This window comes from Corvus hawaiiensis, chromosome 4 (genome assembly GCF_020740725.1).
Source record: "Corvus hawaiiensis isolate bCorHaw1 chromosome 4, bCorHaw1.pri.cur, whole genome shotgun sequence".
NCBI lineage: Eukaryota > Metazoa > Chordata > Aves > Passeriformes > Corvidae > Corvus > Corvus hawaiiensis.
Window position 1 is genome coordinate 74619097 of NC_063216.1, and position 12373 is coordinate 74631469.

The 12373-nt window shown below is 39.8% G+C and overlaps 1 protein-coding gene across 2 annotated transcripts in view; it reads right to left on the reverse strand.

Moving 5' to 3' along the window:
- CELF2 (CUGBP Elav-like family member 2) overlaps positions 1 to 12373 on the reverse strand; it is a 551223-nt gene that overhangs the window by 311057 nt on the left and 227793 nt on the right. The gene's annotated exons all lie outside the window — the stretch shown is intronic.

Here is a 12373-nt window from a genome sequence, read left to right on the forward strand (position 1 = left end):
TGAAAAAGCAGATGATGGAGTGTGATCTAAGGATCTCATCAGAATCAAGTTCTCTGTGGTACAATTACTCATTTTTTTAGGCATAAAATTATCACTATTTCAAATGCCAGCACTGCATGATCTTACATAGACAAAACGTAGCACTGGGCCAATTTTCCGGTGGAAAATGTTCCCTTTTATTTCAGTGCTGCAGCAAAAGCAAGGCATTAGACAGTTCTACAATCAGGTTGTGCACTGAGAAACTACCATGCTAATGTTAAATCTTCTTATGCTGGTCTGCAACAATAGTTATTTTCTGAATTTGTGACTTTTCATCCAGTTTACTTGTCTAAAAACCTTTTGTGGGTGTGCAATTTATTTGAAGGAAGCTGAGTGCCAGATAGTGGAAGTGGGCTAATGTAGTGGTTTGTCACATTAAAGCACAATTAAATACATTACCATTACCTATGTACACAGTCCTTAAAATACATCTCAGATCTACCACCACTGTGTGTCCTTGTTTCCCTCCCAGCACATTTGCCTAGACCTTATCCAAGCATCAGGAAAATAGCTGGATAGCTCTGTTTCTCATTTCTCTCCCATACATAGGACCTTAAAAAACCAGCAACAAGGCATAAGGGGGCTCATTGTCTTAGATTTGACTGGATTCCCATCTCATTCCGCAGTTTTCTTGTGCAGTTATGAAATTTATGTCCAATATATAAATTTGCTGCATGAAAGGCAACTGGTGGGTTCATACCCTGTTTGCCCCAGCTGAGATGCAAACTGCAAAATTTCACCTCTGTCGATGGAACTTATGGTATGGGACAATTCTCAGCATAATATTTTATTATTATTATTTACAGCTGAGGAAGAGAAAATCCTTTCATCCTCTTTTACAGTTGGGGGGGAACCTTTTTTGTAAGGGCAGGTGGTAGTAGTTAAGATAGGTCCCAAAATCTTTCTTGCCGTAACAATTTCCAAAACTATGGGCCTAGTGATCTCTTTGTTTGGAACCAAACCTATACATTTTTGTTGCAAGAGTATGAACCTTTTCCTATATTCTGAAGTCACTTTTCTTGATGGGGGCAACTACAGAGTTAATATATTTAAACCACAATAATTCAGAGCTCCTCTTCGGGAGATCTTTCTAGATCCCCCATAGTTTTTGGCACTATATGAACTATGAGCAGCTATGAGGGTATAATTTTTTAAATTATAAATTATTATTTTTATATTGGACATCACACAGTGACACCGAGGCTTTTTCCTTAATGGTTACTGACAATTGTAGTCTCCATTACAGTGTCAGAGGAAATGAAATGGTCCCTCTAAACATGCCTGGCTTTGCATTTTCAGAGTGTCTATCTCCAAGCTGTGCAGTTTGCTGGGCACAGAAGGTTGCCTTAAACCTCCCAGTGCTTTGCTTCAAAAGGCACAGATCAGAACTGTGTTTGGTGGTTGCAAAAAAGATTAAACAAGAAATAAAAAATGGCTCATGCTCTTTTCTGGCATGCAATACTCAGCAACAGTCCAGCAGATATTTAAGCTCCCTCAGAAAAAACCAGTTCCCACCCCAGCTAAGGCAGACAGGTAAATATTTAGCAGGTGTCTGTGATGAACAAAGTCCATGATATAAATGACATCAAAGGTGACAGCCAGGAGCAAGAGGAAGTGAATATAAAGAGATAAGAAAATGAAATTAGAGTGGATCAATACAGACTTGGTTTCTATGGGGTTATTTGATACATCTGTACATTTTAGATATTTTATTTTCATTAAACTCCTCACATTGGTATCACACCGCCTTATTTTCCAAGCCCTACTCATGATTTATACAGTTCAAAGAATTAATATGATATTTTTTGTAACCTATCAAAGAACCGAATCACTAAATGGTTCCAACAGTCAGGACTTTTTCCCTTTCCGCCGTTAATCCCAGACATCATCTCTTTTCATTGAAATGCATATTTTTTGAAGGAAAGAACCTGGATCTGGGTATCTCTTTGTTTCTTCTTCTAAAGGGGCTCCGTAGCCTTTAGCTACCCATTACTGTTCTAATAACAGAATGGCACAAACCTTATTGCTTTAGGGTATGGCAGCACATTTTATAAAATAGCAGTTGCTCATCCAGCTTAAAGAGACAACCTGGCAAATCATGGGTGGGTACTGCAGGAAGCGTCAAGAAGCAGAATCATGTAGGTTTAAAAGTGGATGTTAGACTGGAACCACACTCTCAGCTTCTGAGCAGAGCAGTGAGTGATTGGTGCATCCAAATTTCTAAAGATTTTCATTCTTGTTAAATAACCCTCTCTACAAGAGATTGTGGAAACAATTATTAAATAGTCGATGCAGTGGTAAAAAAATCTGAATGTGATCAGAATGTTAAACAAAGACACTGCAGATCTTTAACATATACATTTTTAATGTAATTAATTGTGTTGCCAATTTCACATTTAGTCAGATCAAATTCAATTTTTGAGCAAAAATATGTAAGGTAACACTTTTTGAAATACAGATCCAACTCAAATAAAACTCAAACTCACAAGTAAATGAAGTCTGATTACTTCCCAACTGTCTGAAGATTTCATTGCTTCTCATCAGCTCAGTAAACACTTATACCATAAAAACACATTAGCCCCCCTTTAGATTGTGAAACCAAAAATATTATTTTCCCAGAAAACAAACACAATTATCCCCCCTATGACACTGGAAGTAAATGGTACATGGGCTGCTGAAGATGGTTAATGTCCACTGTAAGTGTTCCTATAAATATCAGGAATTGAAACACCACTCTATAAATATATTTCATGACAGTTTAAAAAAGAAAATCTTTTGGAGCAAATTGCTCATCAAGAAAACCCTTAAAGTTTATTTAAAGATAAAAGATACTCATTCTGTAGTCATTCAAGAAATCGAAACTAGACTTGTATAACCAGTTTTCAGACCCCTAGTACTCCCCAATGACACACACAATAAATATAACTCTGAATTTACTGTATGTAGAGAAAAAAAAATTTCTTGGATGAAAACAAGAGGATAATACTCAAAGGGAGAATGAATATAAGATCATGTATTTTTACATCCTGTCTGTGATATGAAAGGATGACCTTGAAAAAGAGTGAGGATGGAAACTTGAATGCTTTGTCAGAGCTTCCCTGAATTCCACTGAAATCAGCTCCAATGCAAATGGGATGAGCTAATGCACAGCAGTGCTAAGGCCGGGAGAGGACCAGGCTGAAGACCCTGGAAAAGCTGTTACAAGGAAGGTGACATTAGGGAAGAGCAGGGCAGTATTTACAGGGAGGTCATTTGCAATTTCCAAGCATTTTGTGTTCAGCTGCAAAGGACAGATTTGGGACAACGTCATCTGTACATATGGAAGATGTAGGTGCTGTTGAAACCAGGACAGTGCTGGGTGGGAGGTCTGCACCCCAAAATATTACACCCTCCCATGGGGTCTTCTAAAGAAGCAAAACACAGGTTTACCAATTGTTTCTGAGACCTGTGAGGAGATTTGACCTACTGCAGAGGCTCTGCACTATCGAGAGGACCACGTAGCTCTTATCAAAGCCCAGAGAGCCAGTGTGGGTGAACCAAGCACCACACACGCAGTTTGTCATTTCTCTCTACAGGCTGAGAAATCCTTCCCGTAGGATTGGAGTAGGATGTATACCAAAGCAGAAAAGTATAAATATTTTAGTCAAAACCTTACAGTGAAGTGGAAGTGGGAAGATCTGCATAAAGATCAGCAAACAGACTTTATTGCCTAATAGTTCTGTTTAAAAAGAGTTGTTCAGGAAAAGCTCTTCATAATATCTGGAAAGTGTTGTGTTTATATTAAATGTTTTGTTCACTGAGAAATCATATGGTGCTCTTCTCTCAGAGGCTGACTGGCAGCTGTTGTTACCCACCTACATGCAGGATTTGGCACAACACAGCTCTGAAGTTTGACTCTGCAACATTTTGCAGGTTGCCCAGAGAAGCTGTGGCTGCCCCATCCCTGGAAGTGTTCAAGGCCATGTTGGAAAGGGCTTGGAGCAACCTGGGATAGCGGAAGGTGTCCCTGCCCACAGCATGGAGCTTGGAATGAGATGATCTTTAAGGTCTCTTCCAACCCAAACCATTTGATGATTTTTGCTGTGTTTCTGCAGAGATGTAAACTGAGGCACAAGAAACAGGGCAGGTTTTAAAGGGCACCCGAGGTCATCTGATATATACTGGGCTAAATGCACACCAGTAACCTGAGCAAGTACTGAGTTCAAACCATACAAGTCAAGACTACACTTAGAAATCATCTCTTAATTCTGCAGGATCATGACCCTTCATGATTTGGAAGCTTTAGGTCTCCACCAAGAACAATTTTTGTTCTGAAAAGGAAAGCATATGGATTCTAGCTAAGCAATCTGTCAGGGCGCTGGGGAAGATGCAAAAAAAGGCAGCAACACATTCCCGCAATCGTGTTACCGTTCTTCCTTTTCCCATCTCACACTTTGGGGAGAGGATAAAGCCCGCCTACGGCACACAAGGCACATGAGGATAAGGGCGAAGCTGGAGAAGGGATATGTATGGTGTGCTAATAAGAATGCAGATCAAATGCAAGAAGAGAAGCCCCAGGATGCAGAACAGGGGATTCTTCCAGTTTGGAAAGAGGTGAGTTCTAACCCTGAGTCCTAATCCTGAGGTCTTGGTTTTAGGCATCAGAGCCAGCAGTCAACATTTCAACAAGGAGGGTTAAAAGGTCCTGTCTTCTCCAGGACAGGTGAACATGATGCCTTTGATTCCCTGGGATGTACAGAAGCAGAAACTTCCATTACTTGTGCTCATTTTTCTTAAAGCAAAAAAAACCCCAATAGGTTAAGCTGATATTTCTGATTTGGGTAAAACATTCAACCCTTCACTAAACAGAGTCCCACAACTGACACAAGCATTGATCTTACTGGAAGGGATATATTTGTAAACAGAAAAAAGTACATGTTGAAGAGAAATGAGTTATTTTGGATGATGACTTGAAAAGTTATGAGTTTTTTTCCAGGAACATCCATTGGGCATAACTGGATAATGCCAAGGGTGCGGATGTGTGTGACAAATTGCAATAATGTTGATAACTAGGAAGTTCTACCTTGAAATATTTCCATAACCACGAGTTTTTCTTTGCCACAGGGGCAAATCTGACTTGCCAGAACAAACAACTCACCTGATTTTTTGACCACTCTTTCCTGGCTCTGCCTACACACAGGCACTGCACCACTGACTGAGCAACACAAGAAAATCGGGGTAGAGAAGGTTCCAAAATTTGTTGTTGAACAACACCCCTCAACCAGACCACCAATAAAGCTTTTCTAATTGTAGGGTCCACAATTGCAGACATGTTCTCTGCTCCTAGACATGCATCAATAATGTGGCAAGACAGCCACTAATTGTCAGTATAAAGCAGAACTAAAGAAAAGTTTACAAAAGGATAAGAAGGATTTTCCACTCGAAGCAGGGGAGAACAGATGAAGAGGAACTTTAAATTAGCTTTAAAAGGAAGGTCGTATCAGGAGGAATATAATTACTTTGTCGGAGCTTCACCAAGACTTGGGAGTCAATGCCTCTACTTTTTCAGAATGGTGCAGTGGGATTTTTAATGACCACAAATGGTCAGGATATTGATTTCACATTCCAGGTGAAAAATGGAACCTCCAAAGACACATTGTTGTCTCTGCTCTTCCTAAAATCACATTGGGGACTGAGTCTGCCTTGACTTGGAAGAATTAATAGTGTGTATTGAAATACCGTTGTGAGACACAAGATATTTCACTGGTCTTAAATTGGATAGTTTCTCAGATTTGTTAGCGTGAAGCAACATAAACTGGCTACATTTGGATAAAATATAGGGTTTAAATTCTGGATTCAGTTTTGCTGTGATTAATTTGATAGACTTCAGAGAAGGTTTTGTTTTCTCCATATCACATGCTTTTTACATATCTTTTTGGTAGAATTGTTCCCTATGCCAACTAGAGATGAAAATGGTCAAAACCAATTTCATCTTTCAAAACCCTTAAACTATTGAAAACTATCAAGCCTTCAAACTGATACTTCTGTAAGTATTCTTTCACACAGTAAGTAGCAAATAAATACAATGCCATTTTAAAGCTTCACACCGAGCTTAGCTACCTAACAAGGATCACACATTTGCAGCAGAAATTCTGCATAAACAGTCTCTGAATGTGCTATTTAAGTACAAGCTAAATAGTCTTTTTTTAGGAAGTGATGTAACAAGTTCATATGTAAAAATCTATTTCTATGCAACGTGACATTCTGGAAGATTAGCTGACTGAGATAAAGGACATGAGCAAACATGCTTGTTGTTTTCTCCCACAATTATTTTTAAAAGCCACATTTTTCAGTATTCTAAATTTGCTACTTCTGAATTTTTAATTCCTCCCTAGGTATGAGGAAGGAAATCTCTATGTATTCAGTGATTCACCTGCCACCAAAACTGTTCAAGTCCAGTGTACATCCTGTGTACAAATAATACCCCAAATAAAAGCTGCCTTCATCATTGTGACTAGTTCATATTTTATAAAAAATTAAGTTTTTATTTAACCTTCACCCCAACGTCTCTGAAGACAGCAATATTATGACTTGCAAGTCAAAGCATAATTCAGGCCAAATTCTCACTCCTTGCAATTTAACTACAACTCCCAGCTCAGATTTTGGCCCCTAGTCTAACTATCCACCAGACATCGGATGAAACTTCTCTTTCATACATCTTTTGCTCTGGTATTAAAGAACAAGATAGAAATTATGGAAGAAACACAGCAGTGTCGATTTTAGCGACTGGTAATGGGGGCCTGGATGGGATGCAATTCCAAGGTCATCAGGGAGAAATGCCAGGGCATGGAGAAGAAATGAAGGAAGATCCCATTCTGGTGCTTCGCTCCAAGGTCAGACCCTGCCTTCATGGATGTGGCTGTTGCCATGTTTTCTCAGGCAAGTGTTGCATTTTGAAAGCTAACAGCTTGGAAATAAAGAAAAAAAGCATATGGGTACAGGATTTGGCTCTCTAGGACACAGCAAGCAGCAGGAAGAACATGGGGGAGAATCCACCATGGTACCAACTCCAACACCCTCACCCTGTTAGTACAGGAAGAGAAAGAAGTGGTGCACAGGCAACTGCCTCAGGGAGCTCAGTAGGAGGCAAATACCCTCTGTCTCTCTCCAAAATGAGAAGAAAGATCATCCAAAACAGAGCAGATGTTCCTCCCCATATGCTCATTGAACCTGCTGTAATCTCCCAGGGTAGAAAATCTTACACATTTGGTATTTGACTGACCTGTAGCTCATGCTACAGTGCCACTGGTGCAGTGTTACTTTGCCACCACCTCTTCTCCCTGTGCCAAGGAAAGGAGGGGAATCATACCCAAAGTCTCAGTGGCAACTTCGGGTCAAATTTAGTTGAACAAATATAGAACTGCAGGAGAATTCTGGGCCACGTGCTAATTCTCCAGAAGAATTATGGAGTCATAAAACAGTTTGGGCTGGAAGATCATCCCATGGGCAGGGAACCTTCTACTAGACCGGTTTGCTCAAAGCCCCATCCAGCCTGGCCTTGAAGACTTCCAGAGATGGGGCAGCCACAGCTTCTCTGGGCAACCTGTGCCAGTGCCTCACCACCCTCACAATGAAGATTTTCTTCCTAATACCTGATATAAGTCTACCCTCCTCAGTTTAAATCTGTTACCCCTTCTATCACAACACTCCCCAATAAAGAGTCCCTCCTCTTTCTTTTAAATCTTCTCGGGTACTGGAAGGTGTTATAGGTGCATGGAGCCTTCTTTTCTCCAGGCTGAGCAACCCCAAGAAGTCATACATTCACAAGGTTGCATGAGATATATGCAAAAAGACACAGAAATTATTCAAGTTCTGTAGATGGCGATAGCCTAGATTATTTCCTTAGTTTCTGACATGTTGTACAGGGCTTCAGTTAGTATCTTCTGATATTCAAAACTTTATCTGACTTGTGTAGGGTAAGAGGCCCAGTTATGTGTACAATTTACACAAGTGTCTTTGTGGTGAGCCATTGATTGGGTCAAACGTTGATGTCTTCAGTGATGAATGCTAAAAAGAAAAAGCCACCCTAATAACTGTTTTCTGTTGAATGCCCACACCTCACTCTTCCTGCCCATATTTCCCTCACAAATCTCACAATGCCAACAGTTCAAAACTCTGGTGTTCCCTGGTGGTAGATGCTTTCACTAGTATACACAAACTTCAAGCCACTCAAAAAGTTTGGAGGCTTTATTTAAACTTATTTCAGAGAAGTAACTCTTGATTCTTTGCCAAGAAATGCCAAGCTTGGAAATGGCATCTCATCCCAGTCCCAAAATACTTTACTGAAGCTAAACAACTTGGATACTTCGGCTATTATGTATTTAAATAGTTACTATTTTCTTAGCCAATGCGGACTGGGCTGAGACAGCCATTTGCGGATCTCTGAAGTTTTGTGAAGCTCAGGTACTTCTAGAACAAAGTGAGATGCTAAGTATAAGTACTTTGGGAGAACTAATATAAGTTAGGAAGGGGATGGTCTTGTTTGCCCAGTTCAGTATGCAGAAATACAGGCATTGGCAACTACCAGGGAAAAAAACCCACTAGTAAAACCAAACCAACTAAAAAAACCTCAAACCAACAAAAACACCCCCCAAAACAACAACCCCCCTGAGAATTCCACAAATCTCCAGGCTTTGGGTGAGCGCAGGCTCTTCCCACTTTCAGTTTTGAGAGCGGTGCACTCTCGCTGTATTTTTCCACTCAGAAGGAGCAAATTCCAGAAATTCCACAAGGTCAACTCCTGCTGAAGTTCCACACTGTAGGAGGGATGCTGAGCATGGCCACACACTGTACCATGGGCAGATGCAAACTCCTCTGCCTACACTGCCAGCTATGGAAACAGAAACCAGCTCTGAAAAATGCTGCTGCTACCTTAACCCTGACTCTGGAGAAGCATTCAATGGCTTTGGAAAAGCCCCTGCTCTTCTACAGCAGAGTTTTTATCGGATGGATACAGGAACTACTGAAAACAGCTTGTCTACCTGGAACACGAGTATAGCCAACATTTCCTTTACACATCTGTCCATATTGTCTTTTCATCCCCCTGCTGGAATAGTTACTTCCTTTTTCTGGTTGTTAGTCAAGGTAAGTTTACTTCTTAGCTCCTTTCTGTCCTGACATCTCCTCCTCATAATCTAAAATACAACGATACCAGGTTGAAATATGGAACAGGAAAAATGTAGAAAGGACTCTGAACAAGCCTGCCAGCCAGCAGTCTGTGTCCCATTAGCTGCAGTTCAAAACAGTCCTCATATTATTTCCATAAATACTGCGGTATCTTCTGGAGTATCGCAGCACAAACTGCAACAGATGTTGGATGCTATTATTTCTTCATTCTTGCTCATTTGTTTTTCATCTGTTATTTTTTTGCCCTCTTTTTTTTCCCCTCTCGCCACCTGTCCTCCCACAAATCAGAAATGTTAAAAACAACACAGTCAAGTTCTATTCTTATTGGTCCATCTACCACTGACCAAAATTAATGGGACAGAAGAAGAAGAGAGATTAAGATCTAACTCCCTGTCTTATTTCTGACCTTAAAAGGATGGGTTGAGTTTATTTTTGACAACCCTAACCAGAGAGAATAAATCTGCTGAGCTGTCCACCTCAGGAAATTGAAGTACACAAGTACCATTGCTCTTTAACAAGTTCATAAATGTTACTGAACAATACATCGATGGTGTTGTGAAATTACGATATAAAGTGTTTTACAGTGTAAGTTACCAGTGATATAAATCTACAAGCAAGCCCTTTTCTCCCCAGCCACATCCAAACCCAAAGATGTTCAGATAGTACTTTAATGGCAAAAACTATTAGGCTGCAATATGTAGCAGGTTCATCTATTAATCATCAGACCATTTATGTTCTGTAATTCTACCAGAGTTAAATAACATGGACTACTAAGTACCTGAATCGGCTATTAGCAACCATTCCTGCTCATTAAAACTCACTTATTTAGACTTTAGCAATGGTAAATGTAACCAGCCCCGGAGGAGTGTCACAGTGCTTGGAAATGGCACATTAAGCTTCATTTACCCAGCTACACTTGAAGGCAGAGGGGGAAGGGAAAAATACAGTGACAGTCCATAACAAAGCTCAGAAGCTTTTTGAAGCTGCATTAAGAAAATGACAAATCTTACAAAGAGAGCCATAAAGCTTCCTCAAGTACAACAGTTCGGCAAGGAGCTATTTATCATAGTTTGTTGAAAAGACTCCTACGTTTGATACTATTGGACTGTGAGAGATGATTATTAAATGTAATTACAGAAATAGCACAGAAATAATAGTTTATTGCAGAGCATAAGCAACACTGTATTAACAAAGAGGAGTGGGGAACATGTTCAGCATTTGCAATGGTATCATTAACTTTTCTGGGAACACATACACAAATGTATACACATTTGATTCCATGTTGGCTTCTGCTAACCAGAACTATCCTTCAAGAATTTCTGATCTGGGTCAATGCATCTGTCTATACTTGGAGTGAGAAAACAGGAGCCAAAGTGGATTGCTATTTGGGTGTCAGCTTTTATTCCTTTCCTGCTTAACACAGATTTATTAAAAAACAATCACATCCTGCTGTCAAGAAATAGTGCTCACATTTGCTTATTAACAGCCCTGTAATAGATAAATTTTTTGCTACAGTGCTGCCATTTGAAGTGAATGATTTATTTAGAACATTCCAGTTATCATGAGATTCTCCACGCAGTAAAACAACAAGTTTTGATTTCTTATTGCTACCTGCAGGAAGAAGTTTAATTTCTATTATACCTACACCTCACCATGTTTGCTTGTGTACCCAGCCATCAATTTCACCTTTTCTTTTTGCCGAGTGATTCCACCCAATTTCTTTTCACTCTTGAACATATCTGCCACTCACTTCTTGTGCACTATTGTCCCTCTTGGTGAAACCCCTTTTTTTAAAACCATACGGTCCTTTCAGAGAGCCTTCTCTACTGATTTGGGGTAGGCATCCACACTTTTCCCAAACTACAAAGACAAAAAATCATAGAAGCACAGCTTCTTACAACTGAGGCTATAGTTTGTGCCAACAAGCAGGGCAAAAAACCAACCCTATCTCAGCAGTTCAAAAGATCCCTTCTGGTCCACCAGGTTCTAGGCTAAATTAACTCTGCTGCTGGCCCAAGACTGAAACATTTTGAAAAACTCTGTTTTGGAAAGAAGACATTCAGTGACAGATGGGCTTTATTTATTTTTGGGTAAAAGGAACAGCTTAAAACAAGTTGGGAACATGGGAGAGCATCCTGGCACATCAAGACAAAGGCTGAAAACATCTGACGTACTAAAGAGATGCAGAAATTACCATCACAAGACCGTGCACACGTTCAATGGTAACGTGGTGCACACTGAGCCCTGCTCTTTCAGTAATGACCTGTTTTGGAGTAGGAAATGCAGCCAGTAGTTTTGAAGCTCAGCAGCCTCCTTTAAGCATCTGTACTCCCTCTTTAGTTCACTGTGTAATGACAGCTTAATGTATTACAGGCAACGCTGCACTCAAAAACAGGAGCTGCGTGCACTCAGCTGAAAGAAAAAAGTGAGGCTGTGAATCAGGTGCAAGAGAAGAAATCAAACTCTACCTTTAGGTATTCACATTTCTGGATTTTGTTCAAAGCAGCATTTTCACATTGTCTAAAGACTCATGGGTTACATTTTCGAGGAGTTTGAATCTAAAAAAAACTTGTGGATAGATTTCTAACTAAGATTTCCAACCATGCTGAAGAATCCTCGGGAATTCGGTACTGATTATATTGAGATGCTAAAGAAAAAAATCCGGCTAGCCATCTATCTGCATCAGGAGACAGACAGGGGCATTCGGGAAAATCTCCCCTGGTCATACCACATCACTGGTGTAAAAGAAAACAAGTTTTCCTTTTGAAGGTTTTTGACTTGTTTGTAACAGACAAATCATTGCAGCAGCACTTTCCAACTAACAATTATCTTGCCATAATAGCTGTAAAAATAAAACAAAATCAACATGGATGGAATTTGAAGTAGGAGACCTAAATGATATGTAACTATATTCATAAAACTGCACCTCTGCTCAAAGTTGCTCTGCACACTACACATATGCCAGGATCTCTTAATCTGCTGCTGATGTGCTGCATATTGTGGTCATGTGCAATTACAGTTAGCTATAATTAAGAACAATTACTACTTTTTTTTCTACACTTGTTCTTTAAAAAGCACAGTTGTAATAAAACTCCCCCCCCCCCCTTTTTTTTAAGGTGAATATAATTATACATCCCTATAAAATCTCAAATAATTAGTTTCTTCTGGA